Genomic DNA, 18261 nt, shown 5'->3' on the forward strand with positions numbered 1-18261 from the left:
TTTCCTTGCCAAGAGATAGTGTCCCACTAGTTCCTGTGATCTAAATTTTCCCACAATAGCCGTTAGTGAGTTGACCAAATGGTTCCCAAACTTGGCTGCCCTATATAATTATTTGGGGATCCCTGAGTTCCCCTCAGACTTGCAGAATAATAATCTGGATTGAATTCAAGAAGGCAGATTCTTGAACTTCTTTTAAGGAGCTTTCCAGATTTGGATACTACTGAGTTAGATAAGAAAAATCATGTTAGGGAAAGTTAAATACATGTTATCTCTAAGAAGGCCTTTGACATATTAGCTGAGATTAGTTTATCAGATGAAGTTAGTGATCCAGTGAGCTTCAGGGGTAGAGGCATGGAAAGATGGGAATAGGAAACCCTCAAGCCCATGTTTAGGGAGGGGGGACAGCATGTGCTATTTGTTAGGAAAAGAGCCACAAAGCATGAGATGGGGTCTGAGCTTGGGTGTGGAGGGCAACCCAAGGGATGTACTGAGAGCAGAAGAGCGTTCTTTTAGCAGTTTGAGGTCCTTCAGTAAAACCCAACTAAATATTTGAGCGTTTTCAACCGTTTTTTTTAAGTTTCTTGAAGCCTTTCCGTAAGCCATTCAACATGTCCTTAAACCATTAAAAATGTATTCAAAGTAAAGAGGGTGAAAAGGGCATTTTATAGGAGTATAAGATAACTTACTCTATCAGAAATGGCATCTCCATACTACTTCCAACACTGTTTGCTTTATGACATAATCATAATATATGAAAACAAACAACCCATTTGGAGTGCTTTTCCTGTTGGAGAACATATGATTTTTTCAAATCCACATGCCCTAATAAAATGCTACTCCACCACACTTCTTGCTAGTGTTGAGCTCTATTTTCTAGAAGAGATAAATGGCCTCCTGAGGCTTAGAAACCAGGGAAAGTCACATCTGGTAGCTTGCACCTGGCTGACCTATTCATGGAAAAGGTCAATTTAGTGCAAAAGGGAATTTAAAAAAAAAATCCATTCTGCTGGAGGGAATCAAACAGCTGTCATGGAAGAAGGGTTTCACCCTTTCACACCATTCCACTGGCTGAGCCCATTGCTTTAAACGTGGGTGGCAGGGCCATGGCTCTGCATTTGGTAACATTATTGCAGGTTACTCTTATCTCTTTTTGTTGCTAGTACAAAATTAGAAATTCAAGTATTCCTGTATTTCCTATATTGATGCATTACTCAAAGACTCAGAACATTTCATTTTATTACAACTTGAAGTAGTATTTTAGGACTGGGTTCTATTGTCTTTATAAAATGCTAACATCACCTTTTATGTTTCACTTAGCTTTATTTGGTAAGGTGAGCGTTTTCAACATTTGGTCATAGTTCGTTATGAAAAAAATACCTTTTTACTGTTTCCAAATTTGAGTCAAGAGACAGTTCCGTTGTAGATATGTACCACATCTTCTTTGTTCAGTCATCGGTATTGTAGAATTGTACACTTGAAACCTACATAATTTTATTAACCAACGTCACCCCAATAAATTTAATAAAAGTAAAACATAAAATTTTAAAAATATAGAGGCAGTTCCAGGAAACCCATTAGAAGGAGAAGTAAGTTGGGGTCAGGTTATAGAGATACCTTTGTATTATTATTATTATTAATTATTATTATTATTATTTATTAGTTTCATGTGTACAAAACACTGTAATAGTTAGACATTTATAATTTATACCCCTCACAAAGTGATAACACCCCCTCTCCCAACCTACTACCCCTCGTATAGGGATACCTTTTGATCTCAGTACACTGAGGCTCCAACAGTATCCACAATACGCTTTTCTAAAATGCAGAAAGTAAGGTGTGGTCCTTTATAATGTTTGGAAGTTTCTAAATCATTGTTGTGGATGAAGGATTTGTTGGGATAGATTGGAAGATGTCTCCGCTATACCCAGAAACTCTCCACTCTGAGTTAGTTTCTATCCTCTACTATCCAGTGGTCAGCTATGTACATCAAACCTAGTGTTTAATAGTGTAACTACTCTCCAGGTCATCAATGTCAGATGTTGGTAATATCTGAAAAACTATGTTTAATTATTATTATTTTTAAAACCTTTAAAAAAAACCTCAGTACCTTATCTTTTATGTTTTCTACCTCTCTATTCCATTTTAAATAACCTAAAAGGAAAGGTAGTATTCACCAGATAATGCAGAGATTGTTCTCTGGTGTTTATGGAACCCAAATCCTCTGTCACTGATGAGCAGAATTTCTAGTTTACCTGGTAAGTGTTGAGCTTTCATATCACCTTATCCTGAGGAGACAAGTTTGTACTGAAATAATTTTCCTTTCGTTGAGAGCAAAACATCAATATCCCCAGGATAGTCTACCCCTTCAAAAGAGAAAAGTCAGGAGCCTTTGAGACTATTATGTATAATTATTTTATGTTTAACTAAGGTGCTTCTTAAAAGGCTTCAGATGTACACTTTAGATTTTTAGTATAGGTTTTATGTAGAGTTCAAATATTTAGTTTAACATGTTTAAGTTTCAATGATTCATGTCAAAACAGAATTACACATTAGCCAAATGTCAAACAAGTTTGACATGGAGATGAGTCAGATCAGGCCATTCGGGCTCCAGACTGCAAAGTGCTGTTAAGTATTCCTGCATTATGCATGCCATTTCCTCACAGAGCACCCTGTCTCAGCACTCGCACCATGAGTTTTAAGGGGATTCACACTGGAAACATGGAAAATACTCCATTTCTGTTAATTTGTCATGGTGGAATTGGCCTAATTGATGGTGACAAATGGGTCTTTTTCATCCACACAACAGTTACCGGTACATTTTCAATGGTTTCTGCTTAAGTGTCAAGAATAGCAAATTTAATTGCACAAACGCTGGTGGAGGCATGTGCTGTGAATTTAATGCAAGGGACAGGAGAGAGGCTGCTGGATGTCAACTTTGACCCTGCATGGGAAGATAGAACCTATATAAATATACAGGTGAAATGAGATGTTAGAGATTACAGGAGTCACAGGGAAATTTGCTTCTTCACGTCAGTGTTATCGTTATCTGGACAACTTGATGGACTGAAAGCAAACACGACTACTAAAAATTACTCCTTGATTTCCTTCTGTCTCAAGAGCGAACTATATCAGTAAAATTATAGCTCCATGTAAAATGTAAATTTTTAAAGAAGTCTTTAACCTAATTTCAAGAAATGTTGAAGTTTGATCATGGTATTTAATAGACTGTCATTAGTTAAGAGAGAAGAGACTATTATAGCATTGTCAGTTGGGTAGTAAAATCCTTATATATAGAATCAACTTGATAAAGTGTGGCCCCAAAATGTAATTATTATTACCAGACAACCATTTACAGTTAGTTGATATCTATTATATACAATATTCTAAATGGAGGTAGATCACAAGCACATAAAAATTTTCCTTCACAGACCACTCTTAACATATTTCCTTATCTTGCTTGATAGATTATGACATAATTCTCTGTGTAGTTTCACTGCTAGAAAATAAAAAAAAATAATATTGATAATATAAATTGAGCAATCTTGCCAAGTGTTTTGATATTGAGAAAATGCAATTTGTTGTATCTAAATATTAATGGCATGTCTTATTTTAACTTTCTATTGATTTTTTCCTTATATACCTATGAAATATTTTTATTAGAATAGCTATAATAATGTTTAGAAGTACTTTCACTGATGCCTTATCTCATTTTTTTTAAGGAAACAAGAATTTAATGACTATATGGCACAACTAACTAAGATCTAAATCATGATAAAAACAATAAACTACCATGAAAATCACCATAATGACCAAATGAATGAATGTGTAAAACTGTACATGAAAGAATTATGCCAAGAAATCCTGATATTCTGATGTTCACTTGTACTTTACAGTTGCTTAGTAGTGTTTGTTGTTTTTAATTGGAGCAGGAGGGATACCACATAAATACACACCTGTCCCAGAAGTTTAGATGATCCCTGATGATTTGTGTGATTTTTTAGTGGAAAACTGAATGAAATAGATTACTTTCCCCTATATAGCTCAATTGTAATAACATTAAAGGAAATCAAGAGCAAAATTGTATTTTTAACTATCTGCTTATTGAAATGCAAATACCATTAAATATTAGGTAAACAATATAAATTATTCTACAGATGTATTTTGGATTAACTATTCATAGTTAATATATATATTAAGTATATCAAATATAGTTAATATAAATATGAACTTCTCTAAAACTTGATATGTACCTGGCACTGTATAGAAGCTGGGGATATAAAGAGGCAAACATAGTGCTAGATATTTTTATGCATGAAAAGTGACACCACGTGCTTCCTCATGGAGTTTATAGTGCTATTGGAGAGACAAGAAAACAACTGGAAACATGATCATATATAAGCAACCTGGTACCTCGATTGGGATAGACTAGAAGGAGAGGTGAATGTAGAAAGTGGAGGTTAGTGGGCACTGTGACATTAAAGGAAGCAGAAGAGGAGACTCTACTTTGGAAACAATGCATGTCTGAATGCTACAACTTTGACTCTGCTTTGGCTTGTGCCATCATAACATGAACAGAGTCAAAGAAATGCAGAGTTTGGACTCTATGAAAAATCAACCCTGTTATTAATCCCCCTTTAACTTCTACCTTCACAAAGCCCCTAGGAGAGAAAGCTTTCCCCTCCTCCCACTATATCCTTCTTCCTTTTTCCCAATGGCACATCCATACTTCCTTCCACATTTAGCACACATTTTGAGGGTATCAATTCACAAACTTTAGAAAAATCTTGATTTTGGAAGGAAAGAGAATATATATATGTTTAAGATATACTATATATATATATATATATATATATATATATATGTTTAAGACTATACAATTACCTTTTAAGACTATATATATATATAGTCTTAAAAGATAATTATATAGTGAACTGGAAACAAAATTAGTTTTTAAGACATTTTGATTATATCATATATTTGTTACTTTGTGTGTGTGTGTACGTGTGTTGTATGTGTGTGTGAAGAATCATTCCATAGTTATGATCTCCTAATATTCTGGAAAGGTTAGGTCATAATTAGTGATCACTAAAGAAGCAACTCACTTTCTTAGGAAAATAAAGTGCTTTTAGTTAGAATGGAATAATACAACTCTGAATATCTTTTCTCTGTAGCATTACAATTATGGCATTAACATTTTTTTTATAGTAAGCCCTTACATTCCCCTTGACATTTTCTTCAATTCCTACATAATCAATTATTTTTTCTTTTTACTTAAAATAAAATAGGCTCTTCTTTTTCCATGCAAGTATACACTCTTGTCCTCAAGATGAAAAGTTTTTTGCTTTAATATTCATGATTCAGCAGGGTATTTTATGACTAGCAAGAGTTGCTGCTTAGTAAGTGCATATTTTCTGTACATACAGAGGTCAGAAATAATTTGCTTCATGATATAGGAATTAAAATCAATAATCTTACTTCCTTAAGAAAACAAGCATAACATAATGTAAATGAGAAATGAGTCAATTATTAATAGATGGGCTTATCTAAAATATAATAAAGCTAGGCAAGGTCAATCCATAGAACTGAGTTTTAAGAAACACTACAAGATACAGGAAGCATGAGGAAGTTAGAAATATCACCACAGCTTTGTGTTTAGAAAGTCACTTTCATCTGAGGGTTTTTAAGCCGTATTACAAACACTGTTAACTGTTCATGGGAATAAGTATGTGCTATGATGATACTCAGCTTGAGGATGAGGAAATGGAGAGTGGAGAAGTCTTGCTGAATCTGGAAGTCTTACACATAGAACCTGAGGGGACTCCCAGGTTTCTCATTGACACTTAATCTAGAGCGAGTCCCATTGGATACTGTTGTCAGGGTTGATCAGGCTTCCTGATTTTTACTTCCAATGCCTCTCTATTTACTCTCTGCTCAGGATTTAGGCAAATCCTATACTCCAGAATGATCCCTTCCTTTCTCTCTTTACTTATGTTTCCACCTGCTGAATATATGGTCAGCCAAAAGTGGCTCAGTTAGTTGGAGAGGGCATTTTCTCCCTCATTGTTGCAGTTTATCAGCTACCATCTTCCTGGGTCCTGCTCTGGTTTATGATTTCTACACATGGTTTAGTTTTTACTTCTTATTTCCCAAGTCAGGAATGGGTATTTCCAGGCATCTAGAAAAGTATTCCTCCTAGGAGGAAGGCTGATTGAGATCCTGATTCCCTTGAAAGATGGACAGACAGAAAATTGATGATTAGCAAAGTCAGACTCAGCTTTAATTGTGGCTTTTTTACATTCTAAGCATGCAATTTATTTACATTTGTGAGATCTGTTCCCCTACTGTCAAAGCTTCCATAACAATTCATTCATTTACTTATTGAAACAAACAAAATTTGAACTTTAACTTTGGTGTCGGTGTTGGGGATATAGATATATACAAAACAATCCCTTACCTTAAAGCATCTTATAGTTTAATGGGATGAATTTAGACAAATGAATCCTAAAAAATCAAAATGAAATAGTGTGTAATGAACATATGTTCAAAGTACTCTGGAGGCATCGAGGAGGATATGATTATTGCTAACTGGTAAGAGGCAACGCTATATGCATAATATTGTCAGCAGAGGGATTATCAGTGTTTGTCTCCTTTTCAACCTTCTTGTGATACTTTAATGCGGAGGTGATTTTTCTCAGAAGACAAATAGGCAGTTCTTCAGATAGAAGTAAATCGGTACTGTCTGAGTAATTATATGGTCCCTGAGATCCCCATTTGCTTTCAGCTGCACATAGTAACACTTTTTAAAAAGCCTCTGCTGGGTGACCAGTGAAGATAAAATTCAAGCAAATTAGCAGAGAGAAATTGGGAGCTCTGTGGGTTGGGTCACTGCGGGTGGAATCATAGATTTTTCTCCTTTTATATTCAGCCCCTATCATGGAAGATGGTTGTTGGATATATATATATATATATATATATATATATATATATATATATGTATATATACGTATATATACGTATATATATGTATATATGTATATATGTATATATATGTATACGTATATACGTATATATACATATATATGTATGTGTGTATATATACACACATATATGTATATATATATATACATATATGTGTATATATATATATATATATATATATATATATATACCTAAGGACCTCACTTATAGACTTGAGTCGAAGTTCAGAACAGAGGGCCATTTGAACCCAGGACATTAGTACGTAACAAGCAGATTACAGCACAGGAAAAAGGAAAACCTTGTTCAGAGACACCATGTGGGCACAAAAGTTGGGAAATTATTTATCATAATGACTTACTAAACCACAAGGGAAAACATTAGTTAGAATGACATTATTTTCATCACACCTTTCCCCTGAGGAGTTCAAGAGATTACCCAGCTTATGTAATGGACAGCACTTCCCTTCACATGATTTTGTTTTGTTCCTAATTCCTAGCAGATATTAGCAATAAAGAATTCCTGAGGATGACCAACTTATTCTCCTCTTAGAAATAACCCTCCCAGGTCATATGAACTCATGAATACTTAAAGACTAGCTTATTTGACGGGTCTTAACCATCATAGTTAGCTACTCATTTCTTATCAAGCTAATCTCCTTATCCCATCCGCTAATGCTCCATCTGTTCAATTCTGCATATGTTCCTTGTCCTATCACTTTTGTAGAAGATACTTGTTCTTTCCCTTGTCATACTTAACCACATCACTTTAACTTTTGATTATTTCCTCAACTTGAAAGACAGGGTGAAAATTTTAAACACAGCACAAAGAATCTGGTGGGATGGGAAGGGGTATAATTCCTGCTTTGTTTCTGTCACCAACTGACAGCATGAACTTGGAATAATTTTATTTCCTGGGCTTCAGTTTCCCCATTTACCAATAACAACAGGAAAACTAACTAACATATAATATTTAGGACATATTCTAATTAAAATAACAATATGACCCCACAAGTCTTTATCAAGATGAGTAGCACCAAGTATACACATGTCATATAAAAACACTACAAAGTCATGAAGAAGTTGGTCTTCATATCTGTAGTAGTCACTTATATACTTCTGCATTTATGCATACACATGTTTGAGAATATGTATTGTGTACATGTTTATAAATGTGTCTATTTTTTCTAAAAGATCAATAAAAGCAAACTATTAATTATTTATCATTATTGTTCCACTGTCTTAGATTATAATCTTTGTTACAAACAATAGAGTAGTGGAACAAATGTCAGGAGACCCAAATTCTAGACTCCTCTGTACCACTCATTTCATGATTTTGGACATGTCGCATAGAATCATTGGGCTTCAGTTTCATCTATGAAAAGAAGAAATTGGGAAAATTACCCTTTATAGGTTTTTATATACCCTTTATAATTGTATGATGTGTATTAATGAAGATAGGAAAGATGATGTGGTGGGGTGAAAAATTAAACCCTTAATCTTGCGGCTTAAGCAACAAAAGTTTGTGTGTTACAAATGAAAAGCCTGATTACAATTTGGGAGATATTTAATGATGACTGTGATGCCTCAGCAAACCCAGATGCTTGAATCCGTTGTATCTGCTGTCTTTATACAAGAACCCCACCTTCACCATGGCAGGGGGCCCATCTCTGACCCCCATGACTCTGCTCACATTTCATTGGCCAGAACAAGAATCATGGTCTTATCTAACGGCATGGTAGCTAGAAGGATGTGTAGCCATTCTTATTATATCCTCGAACGACAACTGGAAAATGGACATCGTAGGACACTGAGCATTGTGTGTGCCATAGGGCTAAGTCAAAAAAGAGCAGGCAGTGCTTCCAGTGGAATAGTTTCTCGTGTCCTAGCTATAACATCATGGCATTCAGAACACATTTGTCGCTTGGTGCTTTCCGAGAGAGCAGGAGATTTTTCCTCTTTACTGAATGACACTTGACATTGAGGGGGTAGGTTTTAGACTTCTCTTGGGCTTTGAACACATCTAGAAGTTCCGAATTCCCATACTCTTATCCCTCAAGTTTAATGGTGAGAAATTTGTGTACCCTCCATTACTAGTGCTTTGCTAGTGGGAAGAATTGCCTGGGACACATAGGACACGTGCTGAAACATGAAGGACTCTTAGGATATCCTCTGAAATGAGAAATATAAATGTAAAATGAGAGGAAGAGCTAAAGAAGATTAGTCTTTATTAACCATAACTTTCATGTTGATTTAGAAGGTTTTGGTATAATGCTCCATTTTACTTTTTTAGGCAGGAAGAATGAGTCTTGGAGAAGAGAGAGAAGAAAAATCATAATGAAAAATCAGGCATGAGAGCAGAGAGGTCAATTCAGACAGAGCTTGGGAGTGGTACTAAGTAGGAGATATCAGCCTTTTACTCTGTTCTTTCTCTTTATCAAAGTAAGGAAAGCTTTGTCTTTATTGAGTGGCTTCCACAGAGGGGCCTGGGTGGTTAATGCAGTAGAGTAGATGATGACAAATAGCACTTTTAGGTCAAGGCCTTTGGGATGGCAATGTGCGTAGAAGGATTTTTCCAGGGAGATTTGCTTCTGCCCACTAATTGTTGTCATATATTTTATGGCTTTGGGAATACTATGTCCGTGAGAATGAGCCCCAGTGGTGCATGGAGCAGTGTTTAATGTCTGATTCAGCAACAGTGGTAGCTGCTTGGACTTCCCAGGGTGCTTCTGAAACTCCCCTTGATAGAATCAATCATGACATTAATTTTCACATCCAATCATGTATTTTCTTGCCTCATCCTGCATAATTTTTTTTACAGTTGCTACTATTGATGATATCTACTTTTTAAAATTCTCTCTAATGTTTAGGCCCTACTTTTTCTTGTTTCCCCTTATCTGGCTACTACTTTTCCACAGCATCATCAGGAAACACCTTTTCAGACAGATCTTTAAATATTAATGTTGTCTGAATTTTTATCCTTGGTCCTTCTTGCTTCTCCAACATGTTTTCTGTAGAGGTTCTTATCCACTTTAGTGGTATTTAACCACCACCAAAAACTTAAAAATGACTAACTCTGGGTCAATTCAACCATCTACTTTCTCTGTGCCTACCCCAGGATGGCATTCACTGGAGAAAACAGCAAGAAGAAGCAGTTAGTGCTACTCCCCCTTGATGGTTTCCAGGCTGACCCAGGGCCCTCAACACTGCCTGGCTGTCTTCTATTTTCAATAGACACTGCCCTCTCTTAATTTCCAAGGGCAATTTCAGGTCTTCTATACCTATAGACAGATGATTTCACATCTTACTTCACAGATTTGAAATAGAAACATTTGGCCAGCCTGAGTATCAAGAAGGAGAGGCTGACCAATGTTGCTGAATGTTGCACGGAGGTCAAGGAAGATATGCTCTCAAAGGTGGGTTTATAAATAAGGCTATCACTGGTTACTTTGTTAAGATTTTCAGTAGAGGATCTGGGGAAAATCACACTACAGTAGGTTATCAAAACAGATGGGGATCATGAAAGAGATCGGGGTGTTCCCAAAAACTCTTTAACAAAAGAATTGTTATGAAGGAGAAGAAAGAGATAGGGTAATAGTTGAAGGGTCATGTGGGATTGAGAGAGGGTATTTATGAGGTTAGAGAAAATCAGCATGTTTTAATCCTAATGAGAAAGGTCAGTAAACACAAAAGTTAAATAACAATTCCTTTGCTTTAGAAACATTCTCCTGGTTTTCCTTCTGCTTATCTGTCCATGTATTGTTGGTTAGAGAGATATGAAAGATGACATTTACATTGCTGTCTTAGGTGACAGGTTGAATAGTAGTGCCTTTCACTGAATTATAACAGTGTTTCTCAGACTATCCGTGATAAAAGATCAGCTTTCAAAAAAAAATTTTTTTCTCATTCATTGTATTCTTTTGTAAGTGACAATTAAAAAATACTAGAAGCATGCTCATGCAGTTAGGTGTTGCAGCATTGTCAAATTGCTATGAAAGTTTCCTAATGTTTACTTGTAGTTTCTGTACTTACTGCATGGATCAGTCCGAATAATTCCAGGCTATCAGTGGTTCTTGGCTCATGCTCTGAGTGGCACTGACCCAGAACATATAGAGATTAGCAATGTGGAGGGAGGTGATAAATTTCATTTGAACATGGGGAAGTTGAATCTACTGCTGGACACCTAGAGATATCCAATAAGTAACTGGGTAGAGCACATGATGGGAGCTTTTGAGAAAAGTTGAAGAACACATACAATACCATGATGTCCATCAATTGTGGAATGAAAAACTAAAATGTGGCACATCTATTTCACTGTAAACTATTCAGGAGTAAAGAATGTGAGCATCAAAGTTAAACGTCCCAATTTGAAAGAGCTCTAAGACAGGTTACTATGTCAAGAAAAAAATAGAGTCTAATATGACAAAATTATATTTGTATAATATACACATAATATGCATATGCATATAACGTATATTAAACATCTCTGGAAGTATATATGCTTGTTAACATTACAATAGTTACTTTTAGGAAAGAAGCTCGGGTTAAGGAGGACTGCAACAGGTTAGATCCATATGTAATTTTTCAAAGTTAACTTCTGTATTGGCTTTATACATTTTTTTACAGTATTTATATATTATTTTGGTGAATAAAAATAAGAATCATAAAGTTTTTGCACAATATTGCTTTAAAATATAGAGAAATATAAAAGTAATCAGTAGCTTGTTATAGTTTAGTTCTATAGTAATTACGTAATTAAGGGAGGCAATTTAACATAGTGGCTAGGAGCTCTTTAGCATCATATAATCATAGAAATCATAGGTTTAGGTCTAGGTCTGCCACTTACAAGTGGTGTTATCCTGGATAAGCCTTTTAATCTCTAGCCTCCATTTCCTCATCATTAAAATGGAGATAACAATGATATTGACTTGTGTTATTGTTAGGATTAATATTAACTATTATTTTTCTTTTTAACTATTGAACTATTCTTTACATGATATAATGCAGGTAATATGATTAGCTCAGAGCTTTGCAAATGTGCAAATTTATGATTTATATCCTTTAAGCATTTTATTGTCAGACTCTTCAAATATATAGAATTACATAAAATGTGAAATCAGAAAGCACTCATCATTTTTTCCTCCACTATACATTTAGATTATAATAGCAAACCAGAGAGCTAGAATATTTTTGTTTTCATTTTGTTTGTTTATTTATTTATTTTTTGTATGCATTGTTTTGATAGTTGATAGTAGACGATAGTTGGGTCTTGAGAAAAATCATGGAATTGGGAGCCAGGCAAAGCTTTAGATTCTGGGCTTGTTATTAGTAGCTGTTTGGTCTTGGATATGTAACTTTTCTGAAACTAAGTGTGCTTATCTGTAAAGTGGGGATGATATCACTTCCTTCCAGGAGCTGTTGTAAAGATTGACAGACACAATATGGGAAGGTCTTCGCAGAATAGATACTCCATAAATATTACTTCTCTGAACAGATTTGGCATTTTAAAAAATTCGGTGTTTCAACATTTTACTTTATATAAACCTATGATTCAATTAAAAAAGATATCCCAAACATACCTATAATCCCCCCCCCCCCAAATCCTGGAAAGTCCTTCCAGAATACTCACACTATGTAATCAATTAGATAAATATTGTATCCTATCCCCTCAACTTGTTCAATTCAAAATACACTGAAATATTTTCTTTTTTAGTTTTTGTATTGAGAAAGAAAGAATGTGACAGAAAGAGGGAGTTTTAAAAGTCCTTTTTGAAAGGTAATAGGAGAAATATATGGTGTGTGGCGAGGTGGGGAGTATCCCACATAATGAATCATATGCAGAACGAACAGCAGAGAATTCAATACTGTGCTTCTAAAACCTCAACAGTGCTTACTGTAAGTGATATTTTTGTGGCCTTTTCTTTGCCCAGATATTTGTCATTCTGCAGTTGATTTAGAAAGAGATTCATGGAAAGTCGTAATTATTTAAAGAAGGGAACAGGCAAAGTGTTCTTTTGCCATGTCTATAAATCTTTCCTTATGCTCTGCTGAGAACTCTGCTCTGACTGTCTGATTTAACCATGTAACAGGAGTATATCATAATGTCAGGAGTTGTCAGACCATCAGAACTCTCCATAATATGAGATCACAAGCAGAGACAATTTCATTGTAACATTTCTAACTACAAAGTATAAATACCATTCAGGTGGCACGTTGACATCACATCAGGGATTTTTTTTTTTTCCCGTCCTTATATTTGAAGTGTGTCTAGGTATTTAAATCTGTAAGGTTAAACAAAACTAAAATAAGAAAAATAAAATTCATAATAGAATAATAATGTCAGCAGAAAAACATTTTTTGAAAGGAAACATGGAAAGGAGAATTTAAAATAAAGATTATAAAGATATTGAAAAAGGTGGTGCATGTATTGTCAGTTATGTTTTCATTAGTTCTCTCCAGAGAACAAAAATATTTCTCAAAACAATTTAAAATTGTAGACATTTAAAAAAAAAATCACTCAAACACAGGATTTAAAAATCTCACAAGAGCTTTGGGAGAATATTTCTTTCTTATGATGAAGATACCGCCTGGGAGTATTTCACTAATTCTTCAGTGTGTTTGTCTGCCTCACTGCATACAATTTGAAAATGGCTCCCTTAACAGTTTTCGTTTTTAAAATGGAAAAAAAAAATGTTAATGCTTGCATAAACTCAGATGCGAAAAAATGAGTATACAGATACTCATTTTTTAGTGTGATTATGCACTTCTAGTACGTGTGCTATTTTTGCTCTATAAAAATGTGTAATCAACCATTAAAAATGAACTATAGAAAGGAAGATAGAAGTGCATTACTTTCTTCCTAGATATACCTTCCTAAACTCACCTTTGTACTTCCCGGTTAAGCTTCTTGGTTAGTGATTCGCAAACAACATCCCGATGTTCCCTTTAGAATCAATATTTTCTGATTGTCACCAAAGAAGGAGCTTGTTAGGAGATCGGTACATAAATGCATATGGCCTGCTCAGAGAAGAGATACTCTTCTCTTGTTCTGTTTCATTGTGAATTCTCTTTCCTCTCTGGAAACCAAACATTCTTGCTAAAGTCTGGAGCCGTCTCTCTTTCCCAGGGTGTGCTGGAAGTCTGAACTTTATGCCTGAGCTGCATAGCTACCATTTTCAGGTTCAGCACCACTGTTAACACCTGGTGAGGGTGGGGACAATTCACTTAATTTCCCCAAATGCTAAAGCAAATCTCATTTTAAATGCTCAGAAAGGAATATGGTTTCAACAGCATGAGACAAATACTTTGGTTGGTAAATAAAAACATCTTTTGGTAAGATGATAATCAGACCTTAACATATATTTTTTATTATTTAAATTTTTTACGTAGTTTACTTAAATCTGAAGCCTCTGTAAGCTTTCTTGCTCTTAATATGTTGCCTTGACTTTTGAAATTATATTAGTGTATTCTGCCTGTTTGTTTATTTGTTGTTTTCTGTTTTGCTGATAGCATCTTTTTTGATTAGGGTAATGTCTGGTCAGAGCGAGGAAGGCATGGCAGATTTATCCCTCTCCACTAGACTTATTCAAATCTCATCCTAAACTCTCTTTTCTCACTTTATCCACTCTTCCTAGGCAATCTCACTCAGGCCCATGGCTTCAATTACCATCTCCGAGCAGTAGATGCCTTGTCTATTTTTTATCTTCAGCCCAGAGTTCTCCCCTATGCTCCAGACTGGTATGTTCAGTTGCCTATATGGTATCTCCATGTGGACACCCTAAAGTCATTTTAAATTCTACCAATCCCAAACTGAACTTTTTACCATGATCACCTTCCCATTGCAAACAAAACAAAATAAGATCTTTTTCTAGTTTTGCTGTTTCAAAGGCGAGCAAGCTGGGAACCTATCATCCCTGAAGGCTTGCTTTTTTCGTATGCTCTGTCCAATTAATCTGTCACCAGTTCCTGCTGATTTTACTTTCTGAATCTCTCTCAAACCAACAACGTCTCCCCGTTTTCATTGCCACCACCCTAGTTCAAGCTGTCATCATCCTCACCTGGAGAACTGTAAAAGCCTCCCCCCAATTTTCCACTGTATTACTTTAGAATCTGGGCTGCACTGCACTGTGCACTAAGCCGCTGCTAGAATGATCTTTTTTATAACATGTAACTTCCCAAGCCAGTCCCCTGTTTAAACAACTAAATGGTTTCTCATTAATTTTAGAAGAAAGACCAGAATAGTTAGCATGGCCTTTCAGGTCTCCCTGGGTCCCCCCTACCTCCAGCTCCAGTGTTATCTCTCACTACACAACCCTCCCTTGGAGCTTGTTAATCTCATCCTTTCTTCCTCAACACCCCATCCTCACCACCAGACACTCAGCCAACTTCTAATTTTTGTTCAGATCACAGCAAACTCATTATTTCCTCAAGTATGTCATCTTGCACCATCTATTTTAGGTCAAATCCCCTTCTTAACAAACTCTCAGAGCACCACTGCACTTCCCTTTCCTAGGAAGTTTTATATTTACATTTGCTTGAGTGACTATTTTATAGGCATCTTCCATACTGGATGATAAGCTCATATGAGCAGACACTGCCTCTGTTTTTATTAGATATTGTATCCCTAACACTCAGCTTAGCAATAGCACTTATGCTGGCTTTAAGGGTAATTCAGAGTTCAGCTTGTTTACACTAAAGTCCAATGTCATATGTCTTAACTGGTGGTGCTGGTGTTCTGCTTCTGTTACTTTAATATCTTTCATCCCTCTCCGCCTCTTTTGCATTTTTGTACATCTGTGGATTGTCTCGCTGAATAAGAAATACCTTCTTTATACGGACAGGAAGTGCATTATTATTATTATTATTATTATTATTTTAATCATTTGGACTTTACATTTTCTACCCAGATTTTTTTTTTTTCCAGAGCAACACTAATGAATAGGTTACAGTAGTCTTTGTTCCCTTGGTGTGTTCATTTTGCATCTGGTTTTCAAGACTGTACTTTCTCATCAACCATCTGCTTCTTAAGACAGGTCTCCATGTTCTCTAAGGATCTCAACTCCATCTGTTAAAACGTCCTGAGTGTTTTGTTTATTGTCAACCCAACCAGTTTAGTCTCACTCTCTTCCCTGGCCTAATTCTGATGATTGTGGCTTTCTGATAAACTTTGACTCTCAGGTTTCACAATTTCCCCAAGTCTGCTGACTCTCTCTCGGTCTCAAGGTTTGTCTTTGGTTTCCAGCCCATAGAGGAGGTATTTATCTTGCTTGCACAGTTTTAGAGTAAAGGATGAAAGTTTGAAGCAAGTATCACTAAAAATGGTGAACCTCATGAATTAATATAATACATTTCATTTTCTCTGGTTATTTGCTGTTGCCATTTGAAAAAATTTGCCTACTTTGCTTTTCAACCACCACAACAAGGAAAGGGACAAAATGACAATCTTTAATAGCTATAAATTGTAGCTTAAAATTAAAATGCTGCTTTTCCAAGAGAAAAAGTCCTTTGTAGTACTTTTAAATCCTTTGGCATTTTGTGCCCATTAACTGTTGATTGCATAAACGCAAGGAGGTTGTGTCATTAGTGATGCAGTAGGTCAGATGCTTCGTGGAAGCCTTTTTTGTGGTTACTTAAAACAAGATTTTTAAGCGGATGTGTCTTTCTCATTAGTGCAAAGAAATATCTCTACAAAGAAAAAATGAAAATGTAGTATTCCCTGAAAAATTATAGCATCTTCTGAGAAGTAGTTTATGATTTGCTTCTAGCACTTTCATCAGATAGTTGAAAGAACCTACTATGTGCTGAGCACCATCCCAGCGCTGTAGAGGTTTGAAGATTTAAAAGTCACAGTCCCTGCACTCAACGGCATGTTTCAAGCATTGCATGGAAAGATAGTGACTTCTTAGTGGAGAGTAACACTGAGTTAATTACATACATAGAGTATTTTGAGCTTGAGAATACTAAAATAACCTATTCTAAGATCTCTTTTTAAAAAGGAAGAAAAGTAGACACATAGTAGTCATGGTACTTGTTTGAGTTTCTCTAGAACTAGACTTTGGAACCCTTCTGTTGCTCCCTTTTATTTGTTGCATCTTATGTGCTATAGTGAAAAGTTCATATCCTCTGATCTATCACTACTGGAAGAGATCTTTCTAAGAGTCTTGTTTATAACACCAGAATATTGGCTTGAATGGGAAGTTGGCATTGGTGATGCAAATTAAGAAAAATAGGCTGGAGACCAGCTTTACTCCGCGTGTCCTCTGTGGATGGCATCAGCATCACCTGGAGGAAGTTTGTTAGAAATGCAAAATTTCAGGCTTCCCCCAGACCTTCTGAATTACGATCTTTATTTAAATTGTATGCGTGTTAAAGTTTGAAAGCATATCTCTACAATCCTTGATTTACAGCCAGGGGTCCTCAAACTTGAAAGCACATTAGAATCACGGGAGGATGTGTTCAAGCACAGATTGTCGGGCTTTGGTCTCAGAGGTGAGGGCCTAAGGTGAGGCCAGAGCATTGGCAAGCACCCAGGTGATGCTGCTGCTGCTGACCTGAGGGCTGTATTTTAAGAACCACTGGTCAAAACAGTGATTCTCAACTCTGGTTGTGTGCCAAAATCGCCTGAGTAGTTTTTAGAAAATACCAAGGCTTAGGCCCGACCTCCTGATAATTAGTTCTGGATGAGGCCCAGTCACTTGCTTGAAAACTTCCTCATGATTCTAATATGCATTCGGGATCAATAACTACTGTCTACAAGATGAAAGAGCCCCTGCATTTCCTGTGGTTTGCAGGTGATCCCATGAACTGGCCAACCACCTTCCCAGCAACGCCAGGAGAGTGACTTTGTTCACACAGACCTGTGTGCCTCCAGGCCAGAGCTGTGCAGTGGTTAAGAGCCTATCAGAACTGGATGCCAAGGTAAGATCTGCTACTTCCTGCCATGTAGCCTTGGGCAGGTTACCTTATCTCTGATTATTAGTACAGTATCTGCCAGATGGTCCTGTTGTAGGAATGTTAAATCAAGTATCAAATCACCTGATCATATTAGGAACTCAATACTTGATAGCTTATAATAAGTGTGGTAGTTCACTGATTTCTACATGGGAAATGAGATGAGCGTACAATATTATTTAATTCATACTATTAATTTCCCCAAATCTGAAAGATTTTGAAAGAATATCCAACCCTAAAACTATATTGAATGAGTAGACTCTTATGGCAGGTATAACTCCTGAAGAGGCTCAAACACGGTAGTTTGCTTTTAATATACAGTTTATTGCTTTCACTA

The 18261-nt window shown here is 35.9% G+C and overlaps 1 long non-coding RNA gene across 1 annotated transcript in view; it reads left to right on the forward strand.

Annotated features, from left to right (window-relative positions):
* The window catches only part of LOC141571698 (uncharacterized), a 130042-nt gene that overhangs the window by 21663 nt on the left and 90118 nt on the right, over positions 1-18261 (forward strand). The window contains exon 2 of the long non-coding RNA XR_012496719.1: positions 17765-17891. This is a non-coding gene — a long non-coding RNA (uncharacterized LOC141571698). The remainder of the gene's footprint in view (positions 1-17764; positions 17892-18261) is intronic.

Source organism: Rhinolophus sinicus, linkage group LG05 (assembly GCF_036562045.2).
Source record: "Rhinolophus sinicus isolate RSC01 linkage group LG05, ASM3656204v1, whole genome shotgun sequence".
NCBI classification, from domain to species: domain Eukaryota; kingdom Metazoa; phylum Chordata; class Mammalia; order Chiroptera; family Rhinolophidae; genus Rhinolophus; species Rhinolophus sinicus.